The 26,085-nt window shown below is 40.5% G+C and overlaps 1 long non-coding RNA gene across 4 annotated transcripts; it reads left to right on the top strand.

The window, feature by feature from the left end:
- The first annotated feature begins 362 nt into the window (after positions 1-362).
- Positions 363-24,123, top strand: LOC127302287 (uncharacterized). Of its 4 annotated transcripts, none has more exons than XR_007852795.2 (5): positions 363-1,036; positions 1,115-2,638; positions 3,318-3,380; positions 4,366-4,467; positions 23,311-24,123. It is a non-coding gene; the product is annotated as an uncharacterized lncRNA (long non-coding RNA). The 4 variants fall into 4 exon arrangements; XR_007852796.2 differs by lacking the exon at positions 23,311-24,123 and having other exon boundaries at positions 364-1,036; positions 1,115-1,555; positions 2,571-2,638; positions 4,366-5,488; XR_007852793.2 differs by lacking the exon at positions 23,311-24,123 and having other exon boundaries at positions 4,366-5,488.
- Positions 24,124-26,085: the final 1,962 nt, after the last annotated feature.

The following is a 26,085-nucleotide window of genomic DNA, read 5'->3' on the forward strand; positions in this document are numbered from 1 at the left end:
GTGTGTATTTCGGGGGATGCATTGCAGTTTCCAACTATTTTGGCTCCCCTCTGCTATTTCTTTCTGGGTGGATCTAGTGGTTCCCTCTTCCTGTAGCGCTGCTGTGTGCGTGGTAAAGCAGTGCAGGGTTGAATTGGTCTCGTGGTTCTCAGGTCTGGTCGTTTCTGGTCGTGGTGGGCCAGGCCTAGTTGTGGTATCTCTCAGTCTTTGACAACTGCTTTATTTGCTACGTGCAGCGTCGTAGTGTTTTGGGTTAGCTGAGTCAAACCATCTGGTTTGCGTTTTGTTTGCATCTGGTCTGTGGATCGGTGCACGGTACCCCACGTCTGTGTCTCCTCTTAAAATCGTGTCCCTGTGCGAGCAGTTCCCTTTCCTGTATCCTTCAATATTCAATCAATCTCTCCTACGGACGGCTCGCCGACGAGGCCATTGGAGGCAGCCTAAATAGCAGTTGCCGCTGGTCCTCTCGGTGAGTTCACCGAGCGGGCACCGCCGTCGTTTACTCCACGAGAAAGCCGAGGAGAGGAAGGATCCGGGAGCGTCCTCGGCGACACCAAGACATCAGCGCTGGCTCGGCCATCCACCACCCGAGCTCTCCTTGCGGAGCTCCTTCGTGTGTGGCGGCCATGGAGGACACCCCTACACGCGTTGGAGCCGCCCACGGCCGTGGCGACCATCTTCGACGCGTGCGCGGAGAAGGCCTCGAGCCGCGTGGCGTGGCGGCCGGATATGTTGGGAGCGGCGCGGAGGCGGTCGACATCGGCGGCCTCGACTACATAGTTCCGGCGCACAAGGGCGGTGGCGACGAGCGCGTTGGGGAGAATGTGCGGGTCGTGCAGTACGTACTTGCGTCCAGCGATGGGGCGTACCGGGGGCATTCGAGGGCGGAAGAGGGAGCGCCGGTCGTGGTCGTGGTAGGGATCCCACGAGAGTTCCCTGTCGCTGGCGAGCCTGGGAGGGCTGCGAGGAGGCATCCAAGATCGGCGCTGACAGGGCTGAACAAGAGATGCGTTGCCTCTGCTCGACAAATTCACTGGTACAATTCCTCACCGTGGACTGGATCAGGATCTGCCTGTTTGCAAATTTTATGTGTTGTTTGACTATTGGTTTCCAGAGCAGAGTACCATGGCCGGCAAGATCATGTCAGCGATGAACCGCCAGATGGAGAAGGGGAATTGGAAGCTCAAGGCGGCACTGGACACGATGACAAGAGAGATCGAGCCATTGCACAATTGGAATATCTGGGGAAGTTAGCTAAGCTCATCTCATTTCTTACTTGTACTCTTGGTGTGCGTTTTCTGATGAACTTTTACCTAAACTTTGCAAATCAACACTGGCAGTTGTTGATAGTAAAAACTTGTCGAATTCTAGGCATGCCCAAAGATGACACCTGTTTGTATCATGTTCAGGTTTCTACAGCGAAAGCTCACAGCTGCATGTCAAATTATATAATGTTCAGAGAGTCAGCAGCAGTGAGCAACTTGACCTGCTGACATGAAGCTTACGGGCCAACAGTGTAATTCAAATATTTAAGTTACTCCTAAGATCGAATCAGGTTTAGTGTCTGTCCCTTCATTCAAACTAGGTGCAGTTTTTTCCAGATTGTGATCTTCATACTGATAGGTGTTGTGCCCGATTAAAGGCACAAACGCCACATCTGCTGGGATGTATGATTTGCAGTTGCTCTAAATGTAACACTTCTCATCTGCTGGGATGTATGAGCTGCAGTTCCTCTTAGTATAACAATGCAACTTGCTCTTTTTAGCATTGTTTTTTTTTTCTCTAGAAGGATTGGTAGTGCATGTCTGAATTAACTATTTGCAAGTACCAGTGTTTTTTTGTAGCGAAAGGACATAAGTGTTTTTTTATTCTTAGTGATGACTGGTATTTGTCAGGGATTCCCTTCTTAAAGCTCAGCCAACTATTAACATAAGGGTATTAGGTTTTGCTTCCTCTTAATACCTATCTGTGAGGAATCCTGCAATGGAAACAATGTAGTGAATGGAGCTGAACTTCTGAGTGAATTTTCTCAAATATTTGATAATTTAGTACTATATTTGAAAGAAACTCTTATCAATTTTAAAAATATGATTTGATATTTTCATTGGCCATTACTCGAGATTAATTTTTTTCATAATTGTTGTACATCGTTTTGCCCTGTAGAAATAATTATTGCAGAATGTTTCATTCATCTCCTAGGCTACTGTTGATTCATGACATATTTTATTTGAGATTTTACTTCTCCGAAAATGGCAATCTTAACTTCAAGTGGTTATCATACATAATAGCCGCCTGGAGCATTGAGAAGGAGCTATAGTGGCAGCAGCCCTGGTTTGGAAATTCTATAAATTTTGTTCTCCTGACCATCCAAATCCATGCGGGGTCAAGTAACACAAGAAAAATATAGATTGCATTGCAGGATGTGAGTTATGTGAAGATAATTCTCTGCAACAAAAATATGCGGGGTGAAGTAACACAAGAAAAATATAGATTTCATTTGATATGCGCTCCTTCTAATCACATTGTTTTTTCTAATTGACATCTGATCGTGTATCTATGGTATGATGAAGGTATTATGTTGGCATTCCAAAGACGCAAAGGAAGGGAAGAACAAGAAATATGGGAAAATATGTCGAAGGTATTTTAATACATACGTTACACACTCATGATGTATAGTCCAGGGGCATTTTATTTGTTATTGCCCCTCAAATTTGTTACGTTATTTGTTATTTGTCTCATTTTATCTGTAATTAAAATTTTCACAGCATAGTCTATAGAACTATGTTTACCTATCTTGCGACAAAAATGTAAGTTGTCAAGCCCGCATGAAGAAATCATATTATCTCCTTGGTGGCAAGTGGATTTTTTGTTCTTAATTTTCTGATATTCAACTCTAGCTATTAACACCATACAGAGAATACCTAGGTATAGAAAGTTATCTATTGAGTGCTACTACTAAGAACTCAGTTCCTTTGCTAGATCTCTAAATTAAATATATATTTACGTTTTCACGTAGTAATTTAGTTTATAATGTACTTGCCAAGTCACGATTAGAAAAATATTTACTTAATGTTCAAACGGTTTGGACATCTAGCCAAGAATTTGACAACATAATGACAGAAGGATAAGAACTAATGTTTCACAATTATTATCATACCATGCTCAAGCCTGTGCTTCAATACGTGAGCTTTTTCTAATGCTGGACATTTCATTGATATTTTGTTGTACCATTTGTGTGTGTATTTTGTAGCTTCGGTACCTCCCTACCATGGTTCTTCACATAGAGTATTGATGCATTTGTTGATACTCTATTGCAGGACAAGTTCAAGTAGAGAGAATATTTCTCGAAGTTTGGAATTCTGTTACCTGACTTTGTTTAGGTAATGCACTATTTTCTTACTTTCATGATACTTTTTGAGATTAAGAGTTTTTGTGTGAACTCATGTAGTGGAGTACTTGCTATATTTCCTTTTTTACAGAACCATGCTTCATTTATGTATGTTGCACTTAACATGACACTTGCAATGGCAGCATGGAAAACGGAAATTAGGCGTGCTAATGCTCTGTTGAAACGAAAATGCACCATAAGCAATGCACTGGATTCTAGCTGTGTAACAAAAAAAAAGTAAGAAATTGCTTGGTGCAAACAACTTAAGAGGCACAATGAAAAAGAAATTGTTTGGTACAAACAACTCAGATTTGGGGCAACCAAAGAAACCCCGAGATCTAATGTATGTAAAAGAGGTGTGCAGATTCTTACAGTGCCATGGCGGATATAAGCAGTTATGTCATGCTACAACCATAAAACATAATATAGTATAAAGGCGAGAAGAAGCCTGAGGGTTCCTGATCATGAACAAATGAAATAACCTTGATTAGCCCACCAACATGAGAAAATGGCCTTTGGTGATAACTGACAACCATGAATATCGAAATCACATGATGTTGAGATAACTAGAAAATCACATGATGTTGAGATAACTAGAAATAGAACAGAGAAATTAAAAGGAAAACTCAGATATTCAACCATATAAATATTATTTTAGTGAGATGATCACCTAAGAAAAAACATAAATTGATCGAAACCAAGTATTGCAAGAAGCAAAATGGTCCATGCAGGTGGTTAACTCACCTCTAGGAATAGATAATCCACGTGAATATTGAACACTGCAGCTTGGGTTATTCGCTTCACAGAAGAAAATGATAGGGAATATGCAAGAACACATATCAGTGAGAGATCTCTTTCTGTTGATTCCACTAATTCTTACTTTGCTTTATATGTTTCACATCCGAGAATTAAGAGAATTTTCCATAATATGTTCAATTGTAGAATTTATTAACACTTGTGGATTGTGATGTCTCCAGTTACTTATGTCACCGATGCGTCTGCCGCCACCGAGCCGAGAGACCATGACCTTGCTGCCACCGCACTTTCCTGCCATTCATGCCATGCTGCGTCTGAGCCAGGTCCCCCGAAACCTGGTTATTTGTTTGTACTTTATTGGGTACATATATCGTAAAGATCTTTGCATTCATAATTTCACATTTTTTTTTCTCTTCATCTTAATATATAACCATTTCTACAATGCACGGACTGCAATTTAAAAATATTTAGGTAGTTCAGGTTCATACATGTTTGCACTAACTGCCGGCCTACTGGATAGTGGTACGAAATTATAGATATGAAAATAATAAGTTTGTTAATCAATAGATTAGTATTAGAAGTTGATACGTCCAAAACGTATCTACTTTCCCGAACACTTTTGCTATTGTTTTGCCTCTAATTTGTGTATTTTGGATACAACTAACACGGACTAACGCTGTTTTCAGCAGAACTGCTCTGGTGTCTCGTTTTTGTGCAGAAATCCAACTTTCGGGAAAATCCTCGGAATTTATGCAGAAGGCCCTATTTTCCCAGAATAATGACGGAGCCAGAAGGACAATTGAAGTGGAGGCCCGAGGGCCCCACACCATAGGGCGGCGCGGCCCAGGGGGGGCCCGCGCGGCCCTGTGGTGTGGCCCCCTCGGCCGGCCTCCGACGCCCTCCTTCGGACTATTTATCGGCCTCGACCTAAAAACGCCAGGGGAGAAGTCGAAGTCGCCAGAAACCCTCCAGAACGCCGCCACATCGCGAAACTCCGTCGCGGGAGCCAGAAGTCTCCGTTCTGGCACTCCGCCGGGACGGGGAATTGGAGGAGATCATCGCCGCCATCACCGCCAACGCCTCTACATCAACCAGCCATGTTTCCCCCATCCATGTGTGAGTAATTCCCCCGCTGTAGGCCGAAGGGGATGGTAGGGATTGGATGAGATTGGTCATGTAATAGCATAAGATTGTTAGGGCATAGTGCCTAGTGTCCGTAGTTGGTACTTTGATGATATTGTTGCAACTTGTTATGCTTAATGCTTGTCACTAGGGCCCGAGTGCCATGATCTCAGATCTGAACATGTTATTGTTTCATCAAGATAATCATTGTTTATGGTCTTACCTATAAGTTGTATACACATGTCGCTGTCCGGAACCGATGGCCCCGAAGTGACAGAAATCGGGACAACCGGAGGGAATGGTAGCGATGTGAGGATCACATGTGTTCACGGAGTGTTAATGCTTTGCTCCGGTACTCTATTAAAAGGAGTACCTTAATATCCAGTAGTTTCCCTTGAGGCCCGGCTGCCACCGGCTGGTAGGACAAAAGATGTTGTGCAAGTTTCTCATTGCGAGCACGCACGACTATATATGGAACACATGCCTATTGATTGCTTTGTACTTGGACACCGTTTTATTATTATCTGCAAATGCCCTGCTATGATTGTTACATGAGTTTCTCTCATCCATGCAACGCCCGTCATCCGTCCCCGTGCCTACAGTATTTTAATCCTGCTGTTTACTAAAATCACTACTGCTGTATCTCGTTACTCGCTGTCGTTATTTCACTATCGCTATCGCTATAAACCTGTTACTACTGATAAACCCTTGCGAGCAAGTCTGTTTCCAGGTGCAACTGAATTGACAACTCCGTTGTTAAGGCTTCCAAGTGTTCTTTGTCTCCCCTTGTGTCGAATCAATAAATTGGGTTTTACTTCCCTCGAAGACTGTTGCGATCCCCTATACTTGTGGGTCATCAAGACTATTTTCTAAGGCGCCGTTGCCGGGGAGCATAGCTTTATTTGGAAGTTCACTTGGATTAATATTGTTCGTTGCAAATTCTCCATCATGGGTAAACCTCGCGATACTAAGATCGCCATATTACCATCCACTACAAGAAAAGGTACAATTCTGAATACCTCTGCTGCTCTTGATTCACCATCTGTGATTGATAAACTTGTTTCACCGCCACATGCTTCGCATGCGGGTACATCTGCTGAATCTGAACACTCTCATAATATTGATAATGTTTCTGCTGTGCTTGATGATAGTGGTTCATTGGGATCTTTTCTAGATGCTACAATTGCTAGGTCTAGACAAATTGAAAATACTTTGAAACTCCTAATGCTACTACACCCGTTAGTTCACCTGAACTTGGTTATTTTAGTGATGATCCTGAGGAAGATTATGTGGAGCTTAATGATGATTTTATTGAAAAATGCAATGCTACTACTGATGCAAGAAAAATTAAAAAGTTGCTTGCAGAACATGCTGTTAGATATAAACTGTCTCCTGATCCTAAGTTTGCCACATCTCCTATAAACATTAGGGATAAAGATTATGATTTTTCTCTTGATCTATCTCATATAGCTATTGTTGAGAAAACACCCTTTTGTGGTACTGAAAAAGAAAGTGCTGTTGAACACATGACTGAGCTATCTACTCTTAGTAGCTTGTTTTCTCGATGATGTTAAGATGCGTACTTACTTTGTTGCTAAAATATTTCCATTCTCATTAAAGGATGACGCTAAAACTTGGTATAATAATTTGCCACCTAATTCTATTAAAAGTCCGAAAGAATTGCTTGATGTTTTCTTCCGCAAATACTTTCCTGCTAGTGCTCAACATATTGCTTTGCAGAGAATTTATAATTTTAATCAGGAAGATGAAGAGAAATTGCCTGAGGCTTGGTCGAGATTCTGCTCTCTTATTAGAGCTAGACCCGAGAATGATTTGGCAAAGCATGATTTACTTGATATATATTATAGTGGACTAACCATTGAGTCTAGGTCATACCTGGATAGTTGGGCTGGTTGTGTTTTCAGAAAAGAACTCCAGACGACGCTGAAGAATTATTGGCTAAAATAAGCCGGAATCATGATGATTGGACTACGCCTGAACCGACTCCAACTCCAATATTGAAGAAGCGGGGTTTAATTAAATTGAATGATGAAGATATGAGGGAAGCCAAGAAGTCTCTCAAGGAGAAAGGTATTAAATCTGAAGATGTGAAGAATCTACCTCCTATTGAAGATATATGTGAGATAATTCCCCCTTCATCCATGATTGAGGTAAACTCCCTTCAACGCTTTACTAGGGAGGATATTCCGTATTCGAAACCTCCTGCACAATGCTTAGATGAGTTTGATAATTATATTGTTAAGCAAGAAAATTTTAATATGAGAGTAGAGAATCATTTAATGGAAAATTCTCAAGCTATTAGTGAATTGCATGATATTGTGGAGAGAACCTCCAATGATGTTAAGATGCTTGTTAAACATTTTCAAATGATTCAAACTCAAATTGATCAACTCACTAAAGTGCAAAATGACTTGTTAGGGAATAATTCTAAAGAGAAACATGCTTATGAAGTAACAACTAGAGGTGGTGTCTCTACCCAGGATCCTCTATATCCTGAAGGGCATCCCAAAAGAGTTGAACAAGATTCTCAACGCATTGAACCTAGTGCTCATTCTAGGAAGAAAAAGAAGAAGAAACATAAAAATGTTGTAGAATCCTCTGAACCTGTTAATGATCCTAATAGTATTTCTATTTCTGATGCTGAAACTGAAAGTGGTAATGAACATGATAATGATAATGATAAGAATGATACTCCTGATAAAGAAGAGGTTGAAGAAGAACCTGAAAAGCATGCTAAAAATAAAAAGTACACTAAAGAAGATTTTATTGCTGAGAAACATGGTAATGAAAGAGAACCTTGGGTGCAAAAGCAAATGCCTTTTCCTGCTAAGAAATTAAAATCAAAGGAAGAAGAACACTATAATAAATTTTGCGATTGGATGAAACCTTTATTCTTGCAAATCCCTTTGATCGATGCTATTAAATTGCCACCTTATTCAAAGTATATGAAAGATATTGTTACTAACAAAAGGAAAATCCCCAATGAGGAAATTTCCACTATGCTTGCTAATTACTCTTTCAATGGCAAAGTTCCGAAGAAGTTGGGCGACCCAGGTATACCTACTATTCCTTGTTCTATTAAGAATAATTATGTTAAAACTGCTCTATGTGATTTGGGAGCTGGTGTTAGTGTTATGCCTTTTTCTCTTTATAAGATACTTTACTTAGATAAGCTGATACCTACTGATATATCTTTGCAAATGGCTGATAAATCTACTGCTATTCCTGTTGGTATATGTGAGAATGTTCCTGTTCAAGTTACTACTAACTGCTTGATATTAACTGATTTTGTTGTGTTGGAAATGCCTGAAGATGATAATATGTCTATTATTCTTGGGAGACCTTTTCTTAACACCGCAGGGGCTGTTATTGATTGCAATAAAGGAAAGGTTACTTTCAATGTTGATGATAGGGAGCATACCGTTTATTTCCCCAAGAAGATTGATAAAGTATGTGGAGTCAATACTATTTCTAATGTGAGAACTATCAAAGTGGGAACTATTGATTGTCCTATATATGAGCCTAAGGAAGAATATCAAACTCTCGTGATTGGATCCATATCAATACAATTCAAGGTAACATGATTGATTTGAGGTTTATTTCTTCTTATGCTATGTAAAATTTATTTGGTGGCAAGACTTGATCAACCTTGTTAACAAATACTTTTTGTATGCATAGAGAGGGTAAACAACATCTCTTTCTTCCTCCACTTGCTCTAGTTGTTGTAGCACTTTTAATTTGCAAAGTTCTTTAGTTATTTGAAGATTTCAAAAAATTTCCTGGCCAGTAATAATAAACTAAATACCCAGAAATGTGCGTTTTTCAAAGTTTTCAAAAATTCACAAAAATTATACCGTTGGTCCTATTTTTCGACGAGGCACTGGGAGCACCAGAGGATGACCTGTGGGGCACCGTAGGGGGCCAGACCACAGGCCGGCGCGACCAAGGAGGTGGCCGCGCCACAATGTGGTGTGGGCTCCCCTCTGCCCCACTTTGTCATCTCTTTCGCCCAGAACAGTCTCTCTCCCGAAAAAACTCGTACCAAGTTCCTCTCTCTCGCGTTTTTGCTTCAGAACTCCAGATTTTTCGATCTCTTTGCTCAGCCCAGATTTCTGTCTGAAATTTGGCACATTTGCTCTTCGGTATGTGACTCCTCCACCCATCCAAGTAGAATTTCGTTTGGTTGAGTATATCTTGAATATTTTGCTGCTGTAGGTAACATGTTTAGTGAGCTTGCATGCTTGTTCTAAGTGGTAGAAACTAGTTTTGATGCATGATTAGTACTCTAGCAAGTTCCTATGGTAGTTTCCCTCAATTATATGTCACCAAATCAAATTTCTATATTGGTTGTTGAAATTTCAGAAAATGGAGTGGAATAGATATCACTTGAACCAGCAAGAATTGGAAGTCCAACAAGTTATGATAGTCAATCGTGAAGAGGGAGTTTACCCCTCTTACTACCCGTGCGCGGATTTCATGAGAAGCGCGGGGATATTTGAAGATGTTCAAACTCTAATTTCTCGTGCAGGGCTGAGTGACTTTGTTGAAGGAGAGCCAAGACAATATGTGAAATTAACTATGTCTTTTGTGCAGGACTTCAAGTTCAATTGGTCGCGATCTAACCCCACGGTCCAGTATAAAATTTACAATAAAGCTGTCAACTTGCCATTTAGTGCTTTCTCAGGCAGCAATTAGAGTACCGCAATGGGGATCATGTGAGAAGATAAAGGGATCGCCGCAAGAACTCTCGGATCTCTACAAGATGATTTGCGATGGAAGGAGTTTCTCAGGTGAAAGTGGTAAAATCACTAGTATTCAACTCCCGGCTATCCGCTACTTTGCCTATTTTATTACCAAGTGCGTTCTCGCTAAAAGGATTGGTGGTAAACTTTCTATCCCGGATTTGGCTTTTCTAGCTGCAGCACTGCAAAATAGTAGGTCTTATAATTTGGGGGCATTAATAGCTTATAGACTTGCTACTAACCGTGAGAAAGGTGGAATTTGTGGAGGTCTCATCGCCTCTCGTTTACTAGCTTTTCATAATGTAGAACCTCATCATTTTGATATTCCGTTCCCCATAGAAAAACTTGACATAGCCTCTATGATTAAACATGAATTTATTTCAGATTCCTCCAACTTGGGTAACCTGTATTATAAGATAATATTTTATAAGAAAGTTTGGAGAATAACTAAGAAAACTGAGAAACTAGTAAGATTGCCTGCGCCTGTTCTGTCTAACCTTGATTCCAGGGGAGATTGGTCGGTCACAGAAGGTGCACTGGATGCACACATAGAGAGAGGAGGCCATCATGCAAGAGACGACATAGAGGTCGAGGAGCACCTCGACTCATCATCCGATGCAGCAAGTTCCTCACATCAACATGGTGGATATGCGGAGCCTCCACGCTTTTCTTCTGCACAGGAGCTTTACTATGACTACTCCATGGACTACCCACCGGCGAGGAACAACGACCCTCGTTGGGGTTGAACTCCACTTAGGCCAAAAGCCTAAGCTTGGGGGGAGGTATACCGGCATCACTCATTCTTTGCATATTATGGTTGCTGGATACTCGCACATACTTGTTTTGTTCGTTTGAGTGGTTTTCTAATGAGAGGAAGATGATATTTGGGGAAATGCTGCCTGAAAACAGATTCTGGAACGTTACTGTAAAAATTGTCAAAAATAGCCAGAGCGTCATTTTGAGCTGCAAATTTTTGTGTAGGTTCCCCAGGTTGTTATCTAACTTTCATTAGTTGAACACTTTTCGATCTGAGCAACGTAAGATTTTTGTTAAAATCGATTTCTGTACTGCTGTCAGGTTTTGGCAGATTTCTGCCATTTCGCTTTTCTGTGTTTCTTTTAGTTTGCTATTTCTTGATTTCGCTTTGTTTCCTTCCCAAAACACAAAAAGACCAAAAATATTTCTGTTATTTCTCTTCACCATTTGTTTGCTTTAGTTTCTTGCATTTGTTTCACTTTATTTGCTATTGCTAGTTTGCTATAAGAAAACCCAAAAAGATTTTGCTTTGTTTGTTTGTTTCCTCTTGTTCTTATTTGCAATTTGAAAACACCAAAAATATTTGCTGTTCTTCTCTGGTTTGTAAAGTTCTTTATGAGTTCAATGGTCTTCGGTGGCTGGAGCGTGGTTTTCATTTCATATTATCCAAGCTGCACAAGTGAAAAGGCAATAATGACGATCTACGACAATCTGATTGTGGTGAGAGGCTGGTATGAACTCTATTTGTTTTCATTTTTGTACATATACTCATCCATGTGAGCATGCTTAGTTGGTTCATGTGAGGTATATGTTATTTGGGAAAGTCTAGTAGTTCATGACCTCTCATGTTTAGCTCCAATTTATTAATATGAGTAGCATGTCATGTATGTTTGTTTGCATTGTTTTATTCATAAGTAAGTATGGCATTGTGGTATCCTCCTCTGAATAATTCATTTATATCGACTTGGCACATGCTCACGCATGCATATGACTGAACAAAAAGTCAATTAAGCCTCGATGATTTATATTGCTTCAGAGTTCTTGTATCACTTTTATGCCTCCGTTAATTTATTTTGCCGCAAGCATGATTATGACAGTTTCTGCTCTCTTGATTTGTCGCTCCCTAGTCTATTGCTAGCCTTCACTTGTACTGAGCGGGAACGCTGCTCGTACTTCCAAACACATGAAAACCAAGTTATTCCAGAGTGTCCACCATAAATACCTATGCATGGCATTTCAAACCATTCCAAGTAAATTCTCATGCGCTACCTTTAAACCCTTCAAAATGCTTCTCAATTTGTGTTTATGTTTCATAGCTCATGAGGAAGTATGTGGTGTTTAACTTTCAACCTTGTCATTTACTTTTGACGGACTCTCATATGGACTAGTGGCACATCCGCTTATCCAATAATTTTGCAAAAAGAGCTGGCAATGGGAATACCATTCCCGAATTAATTAACTTAAATAGACACTCCTCCATGTTTTGTGATTGTTGGACGGCACCCGAAGGATTCGGTTAGCCATGGCTTGAGTAAGCAAAGGTTGGGGGGAGTGTCATCATCATAATAAAACCAAAATAAAAGGCACTCCTTCATGGTATGAGATTGTTGGCAGGCACCCGAGGATTCGGTTAGCCATGGTTTGTGAAAGAAAGGTTGGAAGGAGTGCCAAATAAATATGCAATAATTCATGGGAGCCGCTCTTGAAAGTCCGGTTGGCGAGGTAGTTAGTGTACCCATTACCATTCGTTGACAACAACAAACACCTCTCAAAATAATTTTACTCCTGTCTTTATAAAAATGAAAAGCTCTAGCGCATGTTAATCCCTGCTTCCCTCTGCGAAGGGTCAATCTTTTACTTTTATGTTGTGTCTCCATTATTTCTTTGAGCACTATCTTGAGAGCACAACTGTCATTCTTAGTATAATATGCTTGTCTCAAAATATGATTGATTGTGGTATAACTTTGATGCATTTATCTTTTGACAATCACTACTTCTAGTCTTTCTATGAACTCCAAAGGTGCCCGGGCATTTATGTTTTGCCAACCAAATACAGGCAAGCGAGATACCACTTTATCATGCTCTCTTATGAACATTACAATTCTGCTTATATACATGATTCATGATGCTTCTTATTAATTGTTGGTACCTCTCCATGATTGACATAGCTGTTAGATGATCTTATTTGCATATATCTCATTATGAACTGCTCGAGTATTAGCCATAGCATGAGAATATATACATCATATGAGCAAATGTGTTCGTGAAAGTTCTTTTATCGCTCGCTTGTTAACTGAATTGCTTGAGGACAAGCAATAAGCTAAGCTTGGGGGGAGTTGATACGTCCAAAACGTATCTACTTTCCCGAACACTTTTGCTATTGTTTTGCCTCTAATTTGTGTATTTTGGATACAACTAACACGGACTAACGCTGTTTTCAGCAGAACTGCTCTGGTGTCTCGTTTTTGTGCAGAAATCCAACTTTCGGGAAAATCCTCGGAATTTATGCAGAAGGCCCTATTTTCCCAGAATAATGACGGAGCCAGAAGGACAATTGAAGTGGAGGCCCGAGGGCCCCACACCATAGGGCGGCGCGGCCCAGTGGGGCCCGCGCGGCCCTGTGGTGTGGCCCCCTCGGCCGGCCTCCGACGCCCTCCTTCGGACTATTTATCGGCCTCGACCTAAAAACGCCAGGGGAGAAGTCGAAGTCGCCAGAAACCCTCCAGAACGCCGCCACATCGCGAAACTCCGTCGCGGGAGCCAGAAGTCTCCGTTCTGGCACTCCGCCGGGACGGGGAATTGGAGGAGATCATCGCCGCCATCACCGCCAATGCCTCTACATCAACCAGCCATGTTTCCCCCATCCATGTGTGAGTAATACCCCCGCTGTAGGCCGAAGGGGATGGTAGGGATTGGATGAGATTGGTCATGTAATAGCATAAGATTGTTAGGGCATAGTGCCTAGTGTCCGTAGTTGGTACTTTGATGATATTGTTGCAACTTGTTATGCTTAATGCTTGTCACTAGGGCCCGAGTGCCATGATCTCAGATCTAAACATGTTATTGTTTCATCAAGATAATCATTGTTTATGGTCTTAATTATAAGTTGTATACACATGTCGCTGTCCGGAACCGATGGCCCCGAAGTGACAGAAATCGGGACAACCGGAGGGAATGGTAGCGATGTGAGGATCACATGTGTTCACGGAGTGTTAATGCTTTGCTCCGGTACTCTATTAAAAGGAGTACCTTAATATCCAGTAGTTTCCCTTGAGGCCCGGTGATACGTCTCCGACGTATCGATAATTTCTTATGTTCCATGCCACATTATTGATGTTATCTACATGTTTTATGCACACTTTATGTCATATTCGTGCATTTTCTGGAACTAACCTATTAACAAGATGCCGAAGTGCCAGTTGCTGTTTTCATTGTTTTTGGTTTCAGAAATCCTAGTAAGGAAATATTCTCGGAATTGGACGAAATCAAAGCCCAGGGGCCTATTTTCTCACGAAGCTTCCAGAAGTCCGAAGGAGAGACGAAGAGGGGCCACGGAGGGGCCACACCATAGGGCGGCGCGGCCCCCCCCCCCTTGGCCGCGCGGCCCTGTGGTGTGGGGCCCCCGTGCCGCCTCTTGACCTGCCCTTCCGCCTATAAAAAGTCTCCGTGACGAAACCCCCAGTACCGAGAGCCACGATACGGAAAACCTTCAAGAGACGCCGCCGCCGCCGATCCCATCTCGGGGGATCCAGGAGATCGCCTCCGGCACCCTGCCGGAGAGGGGAATCATCTCCCGGAGGACTCTACGCCGCCATGGTCGCCTCCGGTGTGATGTGTGAGTAGTCTACCCCTGGACTATGGGTCCATAGCAGTAGCTAGATGGTTGTCTTCTCCCCATTGTGCTATCATTGTCGGATCTTGTGAGCTGCCTAACATGATCAAGATCATCTATCTGTAATTCTATATGTTGCATTTGTTGGGATCCGATGAATAGAGAATACTTGTTATGTTGATTATCAAAGTTATGCTTATGTGTTGTTTATGATCTTGCATGCTCTCCGTTACTAGTAGATGCTCTGGCCAAGTAGATGCTTGTAACTCCAAGAGGGAGTACTTATGCTCGATAGTGGGTTCATGCCTGCATTGACACCGGGACAAAGGATGAAAGTTCTAAGGTTGTGTTGTGCTGTTGCCACTAGGGATAAAACATTAGTGCTATGTTCAAGGATGTAGTCACTAGTTACATTACGCACCATACTTAATGCAATTGTCTGTTGTTTGCAACTTAATACTGGAGGGGGTTCGGATGATAACCTGAAGGTGGACTTTTTAGGCATAGATGCAGTTGGATGACGGTCTATGTACTTTGTCGTAATGCCCAATTAAATCTCACAATACTCATCATAATATGTATGTGCATGGTCATGCCCTCTTTATTTGTCAATTGCCCAACTGTAATTTGTTCACCCAACATGCTGTTCGTCTTATGGGAGAGACACCTCTAGTGAACTGTGGACCCCGGTCCAATTCTCTTTACTGAAATACAATCTACTGCAATACTGTTCTACTGTTTTCTGCAAACAATCATCTTCCACACAATACGGTTAACTCTTTGTTACAGCAAGCCGGTGAGATTGACAACCTCACTGTTTCGTTGGGGCAAAGTACTTTGGTTGTGTTGTGCAGGTTCCACGTTGGCGCCGGAATCCCTGGTATTGCGCCGCACTACATTCCGCCGCCATCAACCTTCAACGTGCTTCTTGGCTCCTCCTGGTTCGATAAACCTTGGTTTCTTTCTGAGGGAAAACTTGCTGCTGTGCGCATCATACCTTCCTCTTGGGGTTGCCCAACGAACGTGTGAAATACACGCCATCAAGCTAAATTTCTGGCGCCGTTGCCGGGGAGATCAAGACACGCTGCAAGGGGAGTCTCTACTTCTTAATCTCTTTACTTTGTTTTTGTCTTGCTTAGTTTTATTTACTACTTTGTTTGCTGCACTAAATCAAAATACAAAAAAATTAGTTGCTAGTTTTACTTTATTTGCTATCTTGTTTGCTATATCTAAAACACAAAAAAATTAGTTTACTTGCATTTACTTTATCTAGTTTGCTTTATTTACTGTTGCTAAAATGGCCAACCCTGAAAATACTAAGTTGTGTGACTTCACAACCACAAATAATAATGATTTCTTATGCACACCTATTGCTCCACCTGCTACTACAGCAGAATTCTTTGAAATTAAACCTGCTTTACTGAATCTTGTTATGCGAGAGCAATTTTCTGGTGTTAGTTCTGATGATGCTGCTGCCCATCTTAATAATTTTGTTGAATTATGTGAAATGCAAAAATATAAAGATGTAGATGGTGATATTATTAAACTAAAATTGTTCCCTTTCTCATTAAGAGGAAGAGCTAAAGATTGGTTGCTATCTCTGCCTAAGAATAGTATTGATTCATGGACTAAATGCAAGGATGCTTTTATTGGTAGATATTATCCCCCTGCTAAAATTATATCTTTGAGGAGTAGCATAATGAATTTTAAACAATTAGATACTGAACATGTTGCTCAAGCTTGGGAAAGAATGAAATCTCTGGTTAAAAATTGCCCAACCCATGGACTGACTACTTGGATGATCATCCAAACCTTCTATGCAGGACTAAATTTTTCTTCACGGAATTTATTGGATTCAGCTGCTGGAGGTACCTTTATGTCCATCACTCTTGGTGAAGCAACAAAGCTTCTTGATAATATGATGATCAACTACTCTGAATGGCACACGGAAAGGGCTCCACAAGGTAAGAAGGTAAATTCTGTCGAAGAAACCTCTTCCTTGAGTGATAAGATTGATGCTATTATGTCTATGCTTGTGAATGATAGGACTAATATTGATCCTAATAATGTTCCGTTAGCTTCATTGGTTGCACAAGAAGAACATGTTGATGTAAACTTCATTAAAAATAATAATTTCAACAACAATGCTTACCGGAACAATTCTAGTAACAACTATAGACCATATCCTTATAATAATGGCAACGGCTATGGTAATTCTTATGGGAATTCTTACAACAATAATAGGAATTCACACCATGGACTTGAAGCCATGCTTAAAGAATTTATTAGTACACAAACTGCTTTTAACAAATCTGTTGAAGAAAAGCTTGGGAAAATTGATATACTTGCTTCTAAAGTCGATAGTCTTGTTGCTGATGTTGATCTTTTGAAATCAAAAGTTTTGCCTAATGAGAATCATCATAATAAAATTACTACTATAGCAAATGCCATTCAAGTTAGAATTAATGAGAATATAAGATTAATGGCTGAACTGCGTGCTAGGTGGGATAGAGAAGAAAATGAAAAACTAGCTAAAAAGAAGAATATAGCTAAAGTTTGGACTATTACCACCACTAGTAATGCTAATGCTACACATGTTGCTGCACCTCCTACTAATACTAATAAAAGAATTGGTGTTAGCAATGTTTCCACTTCTAATGCAAAGCGCGAAAAACTGCCTGAAACTGCTAAAACTGCTGAAACTGCCTGTGATAAAGCTGCTGAAATTTTTTCTAACATTGGGGATGATGATCCCATTGCTTTAGATTATAATGGTTTGAATTTTGATGATTGCCACATCTCTGAAGTTATAAAGTTCTTGCAAAAACTTGCTAAAAGTCCTAATGCTAGTGCTATAAATTTGGCTTTTACACATCATATTACAAATGCTCTTATAAAAGCTAGAGAAGAGAAACTAGAGCGCGAAGCCTCTATTCCTAAAAAGTTAGAGGATGGTTGGGAGCCCATCATTAAGATGAAGATTAAAGATTTTGATTGTAATGCTTTATGTGATCTTGGTGCAAGTATTTCTGTTATGCCTAAGAAAATTTATAATATGCTTGACTTGCCACCGCTGAAAAATTGTTATTTGGATGTTAATCTTGCTGATCATTCTACAAAGAAACCTTTGGGGAAAGTTGATAATGTTCGCATTACCGTTAACAATAACCTTGTTCCCGTTGATTTTGTTGTCTTGGATATTGAATGCAATGCATCTTGTCCCATTATATTGGGAAGACCTTTTCTTCAAACTGTTGGTGCTGTTATTGATATGAAGGAAGGTAATATAAAATATCAATTTCCTCTCAAGAAAGGTATGGAACACTTCCCTAGAAAGAGAATGAAGGTACCTTTTGACTCTATTATGAGAACAAATTGTGATGTTGACACTTCGTCTCTTGATAATACTTGATACACACTTTCTGCGCCTAGCTGAAAGGCGTTAAAGAAAAGCGCTTATGGGAGACAACCCATGTTTTTACCTACAGTACTTTGTTTTTATTTTGTGTCTTGGAAGTTGTTTACTACTGTAGCAACCTCTCCTTATCTTAGTTTTGTGTTTTGTTGTGCCAAGTTAAGCCGTTGATAGAAAAGTAAGTACTAGATTTGGATTACTGCACAGTTCCAGATTTCTTTGCTGTCACGAATCTGAGTCCACCTCCCTGTAGGTGGCTCAGAAAATTAAGCAAATTTACGTGCATGATCCTCAGATATGTACGCAACTTTCATTCAATTTGAGCATTTTCATTTGAGTAAGTCTGGTGCCATTTTAAAATTCGTCAATACGAACTGTTCTGTTTTGACAGATTCTGCCTTTTATTTCGCATTGCCTCTTTCGCTATGTTGGATGAATTTCTTTGATCCATTAATGTCCAGTAGCATTATGCAATGTCCAGAAGTGTTAAGAATGATTGTGTCACCTCTGAATATGTCAATTTATATTGTGCACTAACCCTCTAATGAGTTGTTTTGAGTTTGGTGTGGAGGAAGTTTTCAAGGATCAAGAGAGGAGTATGATGCAACATGATCAAGGAGAGTGAAAGCTCTAAGCTTGGGGATGCACCCGGTGGTTCACCCCTGCATATATCAAGAAGACTCAAGCGTCTAAGCTTGGGGATGCCCAAGGCATCCCCTTCTTCATCGACAACATTATCAGGTTCCTCCCCTGAAACTATATTTTTATTCCATCACATCTTATGTGCTTTTGCTTGGAGCGTCGGTTTGTTTTTGTTTTTTTGTTTTGTTTGAATAAAATGGATCCTAGCATTCACTTTATGGGAGAGAGACACGCTCCGCTGTAGCATATGGACAAGTATGTCCTTGGTTTCTACTCATAGTATTCATGGCGAAGTTTCTCCTTCGTTAAATTGTTATATGGTTGGAATTGGAAAATGATACATGTAGTAATTGCTATAAATGTCTTGGGTAATGTGATACTTGGCAATTGTTGTGCTCATGTTTAAGCTCTTGCATCATATGCTTTGCACCCATTAATGAAGAAATACATAGAGCATGCTAAAATTTGGTTTGCATATTTGGTTTCTCTAAGGTCTAGATAATTTCTAGTATTGAGTTTGAACAACAAGGAAGACGGTGTAGAGTCTTATAATGTTTTCAATATGTCTTTTATGTGAGTTTTGCTGCACCGGTTCATCCTTGCGTTTGTTTCAAATAAGCCTTGCTAGCCTAAACCTTGTATCGAGAGGGAATACTTCTCATGCATCCAAAATACTTGAGCCAACCACTATGCCATTTGTGTCCACCATACCTACCTATACTACATGGTATTTTTCCGCCATTCCAAAGTAAATTGCTTGAGTGCTACCTTTAAAATTCCATCATTCACCTTTGCAATATATAGCTCATGGGACAAATAGCTTAAAAACTATTGTGGTATTGAATATGTAATTATGCACTTTATCTCTTATTAAGTTGCTTGTTGTGCGATAACCATGTTCACTGGGGACGCTATCAACTTTTCATTGTTGAATTTCATGTGAGTTGCTATGCATGTTCGTCTTGTCTGAAGTAAGAGAGATCTACCACCATATGGTTAAGCATGCATATGTTAGAGAAGAACATTGGGCCGCTAACTAAAGCCATGATCCATGGTGGAAGTTTCAGTTTTGGACAACAATCCTCAAATCTCAAATGAGAAAATTATTAATTGTTGTTATATGCTTATGCATAAAAGAGGAGTCCATTATCTGTTGTCTATGTTGTCCCGGTATGGATGTCTAAGTTGAAGAATAATCAATAGCGAGAAATCCAATGCGAGCTTTCTCCTTAGACCTTTGTACAGGCGGCATAGAGGTACCCCTTTGTGACACTTGGTAAAAACAATGCATTGTGATGACCCGGTAGTCCAAGCTAATTAGGACAAGGTGCGGGCACTATTAGTACGCTATGCATGAGGCTTGCAACTTATAAGATATAATTTACATGATGCATATGCTTTATTACTACCGTTGACAAAATTGTTTCATGTTTTCAAAATCAAAGCTCTAGCACAAATATAGCAATCGATGCTTTTCCTCTATGGAGGACCATTCTTTTACTTTCAATGTTGAGTCAGTTCACCTATTTCTCTCCACCTCAAGAAGCAAACACTTGTGTGAACTGTGCATTGATTCCGACATACTTGCTTATTGCACTTATTATATTACTCTATGTTGACAATATCCATGAGATATACATGTTACAAGTTGAAAGCAACCGCTGAAACTTAATCTTCTTTTGTGTTGCTTCAATATCTCTACTTTGAATTATTGCTTTATGAGTTAACTCATATGCAAGACTTATTGATGCTTGTCTTGAAGTGCTATTCATGAAAAGTCTTTGCTATATGATTCACTTGTTTACTCATGTCATAAGCATTGTTTTGATCGCTGCATTCACTACATATGCTTTACAAATAGTATGATCAAGATTATGATGGCATGTCACTCCAGAAATTATCTGTGTTATCGTTTTACCTGCTCGGGACGAGCAGAACTAAGCTTGGGGATGCTGATACGTCTCCGACGTATCGATAATTTCTTATGTTCCATGCCACATTATTGATGTTATCTACATGTTTTATGCACACTTTATGTCATATTCGTGCATTTTCTGGAACTAACCTATTAACAAGATGCCGAAGTGCCAGTTGCTGTTTTCTGCTGTTTTTGGTTTCAGAAATCCTAGTAAGGAAATATTCTCGGAATTGGACGAAATCAAAGCCCAGGGGCCTATTTTCTCACGAAGCTTCCAGAAGTCCGAAGGAGAGACGAAGAGGGGCCACGGAGGGGCCACACCATAGGGCGGCGCGGCCCCCCCCTTGGCCGCGCGGCCCTGTGGTGTGGGGCCCCCGTGCCGCCTCTTGACCTGCCCTTCCGCCTATAAAAAGTCTCCGTGACGAAACCCCCAGTACCGAGAGCCACGATACGGAAAACCTTCCAGAGACGCCGCCGCCGCCGATCCCATCTCGGGGATCCAGAGATCGCCTCCGCCACCCGGCCGGAGAGGGGAAACATCACCAGGAGGACTCTACGCCGCCATGGTCGCCTCCGGTGTGATGTGTGAGTAGTCTACCCCTGGACTATGGGTCCATAGCGTAGCTAGATGGTTGTCTTCTCCCCATTGTGCTATCATTGTCGGATCTTGTGAGCTGCCTAACATGATCAAGATCATCTATCTGTAATTCTATATGTTGCGTTTATTGGGATCCGATGAATAGAGAATACTTGTTATGTTGATTATCAAAGTTATGCTTATGTGTTGTTTATGATCTTGCATGCTCTCCGTTACTAGTAGATGCTCTGGCCAAGTAGATGCTTGTAACTCCAAGAGGGAGTACTTATGCTCGATAGTGGGTTCATGCCTGCATTGACACCGGGACAAGGATGTAAAGTTCTAAGGTTGTGTTGTGCTGTTGCCACTAGGGATAAAACATTAGTGCTATGTTCAAGGATGTAGTCACTAGTTACATTACGCACCATACTTAATGCAATTGTCTGTTGTTTGCAACTTAATACTGGAGGGGGTTCGGATGATAACCTGAAGGTGGACTTTTTAGGCATAGATGCAGTTGGATGACGGTCTATGTACTTTGTCGTAATGCCCAATTAAATCTCACAATACTCATCATAATATGTATGTGCATGGTCATGCCCTCTTTATTTGTCAATTGCCCAACTGTAATTTGTTCACCCAACATGCTGTTCGTCTTATGGGAGAGACACCTCTAGTGAACTGTGGACCCCGGTCCAATTCTCTTTACTGAAATACAATCTACTGCACATCGTTCTCTTGTTTTCTGCAAACAATCATCTTCCACACAATACGGTTAACTCTTTGTTACAGCAAGCCGGTGAGATTGACAACCTCACTGTTTCGTTGGGGCAAAGTACTTTGGTTGTGTTGTGCAGGTTCCACGTTGGCGCCGGAATCCCTGGTGTTGCGCCGCACTACATTCCGCCGCCATCAACCTTCAACGTGCTTCTTGGCTCCTCCTGGTTCGATAAACCTTGGTTTCTTTCTGAGGGAAAACTTGCTGCTGTGCGCATCATACCTTCCTCTTGGGGTTGCCCAACGAACGTGTGAAATACACGCCATCACCCGGCTGCCACCGGCTGGTAGGACAAAAGATGTTGTGCAAGTTTCTCATTGCGAGCACGCACGACTATATATGGAACACATGCCTATTGATTGCTTTGTACTTGGACACCGTTTTATTATTATCTGCAAATGCCCTGCTATGATTGTTACATGAGTTTCTCTCATCCATGCAACGCCCGTCATCCGTCCCCATGCCTACAGTATTTTAATCCTGCTGTTTACTAAAATCACTACTGCTGTCTCTGTTACTCTGCTGCTGTTATTTCACTACTGCTACTGCTATAAACCTGTTACTACTGATAAACCCTTGCGAGCAAGTCTGTTTCCAGGTGCAACTGAATTGACAACTCCGTTGTTAAGGCTTCCAAGTGTTCTTTGTCTCCCCTTGTGTCGAATCAATAAATTGGGTTTTACTTCCCTCGAAGACTGTTGCGATCCCCTATACTTGTGGGTCATCAGAAGTACATACAGATTTACCCAGGTTCTGTCGCCGTTGCTTAGTTCTCACAACTTTCTATTTTATTATATCATCAACATGAGGGCCTTTTAGCATTGTTCGGGTCTCCTAGCGAACAGTTATATTTTGTTACATGAGCCCTCCGAGCGAACAGTTAGAGGCTAAAAACTTTGACATACAAGTCAAGTCCCATGATTCTGTTAGGAATGGTCGACGCTGCCTTCATCAAAAACCGACATGCATTTTCTTCGCATAACCCTTCTGTTATGTCATAAAGTCCTTATTGTTCTTTTTATTATTCTTCCATTGAATTCCCTTGTGAGCATGACTTTTGCACTCAGGATTGTCTATGATTTGGCAAAGAAACCTATTTTCGAAATGGTGACAGTACTATTTCATTGTATATATGGTATACTCTATGCTTATTTATACAATTACTTAGATCATGTGCCTCTTTAAGAACATATCTCACAAAGGAGAGGTAAAATGTCGTTTTGTGGCACTATAATTAGACCGTTGCTGATTATACATATATGTATTGGGTATTTATTCTCCATAGTAACAGAGGAGTTTAACTTTCTGGTCTGACAAGTAATAGATGAAACCTTTGCTTAATAATTTTCTCTCAAACAATTAGGATCATAAAGACACTCTGCCGAAGTAAGTGTTGTTGATTATAGCAATGGTGTTGCATGCTCTATCATTGTGGTGTCATTATCTGTGGGTCTTTTGAGAATTGAGGTAACTCCACCATTCACTCAAATAAGTTGGGTCTTCTCCCGAATATTTCCATGATTTTTGTCAGATTGACCTTACCAGTGAAGATCCAAACAAGTGAGTCAAAACTCACAGTTATGTAACTCTCTGTGCTTACTTATTTTACTGCAAAGTTTAAGTTTTTTACTCTCGGCGAGATAAAAGTGGAGCCTTAAGCAAGACTCAATTCAATTTTTCCAACAATAGATTTCCGACTTTTTAACGATGCCTCAATATTTTCAGGAACATATTTATGGCAATATCACCAGCCTATATGTTCTAATTAATATTTGAAATTCAGTGGACCACTTGAATACAAATTTGTGAAGTCTGTCTTCCGAAGTTGTCATTGGCTACAAGAGAGCAAGTTTGACTCACAAACGATCAGCAAGTAAAGGACCTATCATTTAACGCCAGTGTTGTTACGAGACTGGCACGGCTAAACTGAGAAGTGCTTTAAGTATTGTTGCTTGACTGGCACGGCTAAACTGAGAATGTATTTTGTTGATAGCTGGATTCTTTCAAAGCGGGTGGTTTAGTTTAGTTCCTTTTATATTTTTTAAAGATGAAATTCAAGTTGTAAAGACATCCACTCCATCTAAATCAACACATAGATGGTTGGGTTTTTTTTCCATTCGGTGCAAGTGACATTAGTCCTGTATGTTTACAAGGTAACTGATAGAAAAACTTATCATGTGCATGTGTGCCATGTTACTTTTATCCAGGTATTGTTCTGCCTTTGGAAAATATGAATCAATTATATCCCTATATGTAAAACCTTATATTGGAAGCATGTCACTTATTTAAGACCTATTTTGGAAAGTGCTATGCAATGCCATTTGGGCTGAAACACCTATTTAAAAAGTGCTTGGAATATGCGTCAGAAGGGGTTTGGATTCTCTATGTTAAAAAGAATTGGCTAATCACTATTATTGTTTTATGTAAAAAGGATTTAACAATGCCGCTACCACTATCTCCCAAATATCGATATCATCCACGGGGGCACGCCAGAAGGGGTTCGGGTTCTCTAGGTTAAAAAGAATTGGCTAATCACTGTTACTGTTTTATGTAAAAGAAGTTTGATGATACTGCTACTACTCCCCCAAATATTCATATAATCCACGGGCGCGGCATGCCACCGCTGCACCTTAATACTTTTTTAGATGTTTGTACTATGCCACATCAATTTTTTTCTTTTACTTCTTTGATGTCCTTTCCCTGAAATCGCCTCTGTCAGAATTTTTTGTACTGATGACCATTTATTTGTCTACTGATGGAAAGCTCATAGAGGCACTAGGAGCCGAGAAGGATTTTTTTTGCATCAATGGGTGTGCTTATCGGTTCTCAATATGACATACTGGTGTATTTAAGAAGTGCTTATCACATTAGGAAAGAAGAATAGGTGCACCAAGTAAAGACCTCACCATCCTCCCCTCCAACCATGAAGATGATGGGGAGCACTGACAACTCAAAGACATGGAAACACCAACACAACTCACCATACCGTCCTACTTTAGCATCTCTGCTTAGCTTTTACGTTCTATGATATTTATGCAAGACAATTCATGAATTATGGAATCAAGCTCAATGTATATATTAATAGGAAGGCTAACTTCTATTTTATAAGTGGATTTCCCTCCTAACTGTCACCATTAATCGATGTTGTGACAAACTTCTTACAAACACCAATGCCGCCCCACGAATGCGACATGCTTATGTACATTACGATGATCAATATGCAATAAGAGTTATTGTTATTGGACTTAATTTATTTGCCTTTCTGATGCCTGCTTATTTACTTGATTCTCAGGATCAGCTTTTTATGCAAATAATTTTGATATATGTTGTATCAAATTTAGTCATGAACAACATTAAAATCCATTTTTTAAACAAAAAATATTTATTATTTTTATCAAGTCAAGTATGATCTTAAAATTATTAACACCATCATATTACATGGTTGGCGCGGCGTGCCGCCGCGCCCATTCCTGCTAGTATACTTTACTAGTGGCATGAGGCTAGCACACCACTAGTAACTTGTACCAGTTGCACCACATTTGTGTGGTGTGCCACATACGCACCACTAACACTGATTTTGACATACCACTACAGTCTTTTCTCCACCAGTGTATGTATGTTTATATCTGAAACATGTAATAACATTGATTAGTTTTACTTCCATACGAACTCTATTGAATTTTATATCTATATTCTAAGATAAATTATATAGTACTTCCCATTCATGTTCAAACTAATTGAATATATAAGTTTATTATAGCCTTTCACATAGGCCAACGGTTGTACACAACAATGATACACATTTGAATTCCTCATCTACGCATAAATTAAACATTCAGAACCAATTGAGGCAACCACATAAACAACAAATCCATGCTATATGTACATGCATGTTAGGAATTCCACCTAAGACCACTAAAGTGGATAGCAACATATACCATTCCACCTAAGATCTGGAAGCACCGGAATGCTGCGATCTTTGATAACGCGCAACCTTCGGTGCCTTCTCTGCTCAATGACATCAAGACCGAGGCGCAACAGTGGGCGAGCGCAGGAGCCCGGGGTGTCCGCCAGTTCCTCCCCTAGACTAGGTCTCCTTTCCTGGGTCGAGTTGTAGTGCGGGGTGTTGGTCCCTTGT

The sequence above is a fragment of the Lolium perenne genome, chromosome 5 (genome assembly GCF_019359855.2).
Source record: "Lolium perenne isolate Kyuss_39 chromosome 5, Kyuss_2.0, whole genome shotgun sequence".
Lineage (NCBI taxonomy): Eukaryota > Viridiplantae > Streptophyta > Magnoliopsida > Poales > Poaceae > Lolium > Lolium perenne.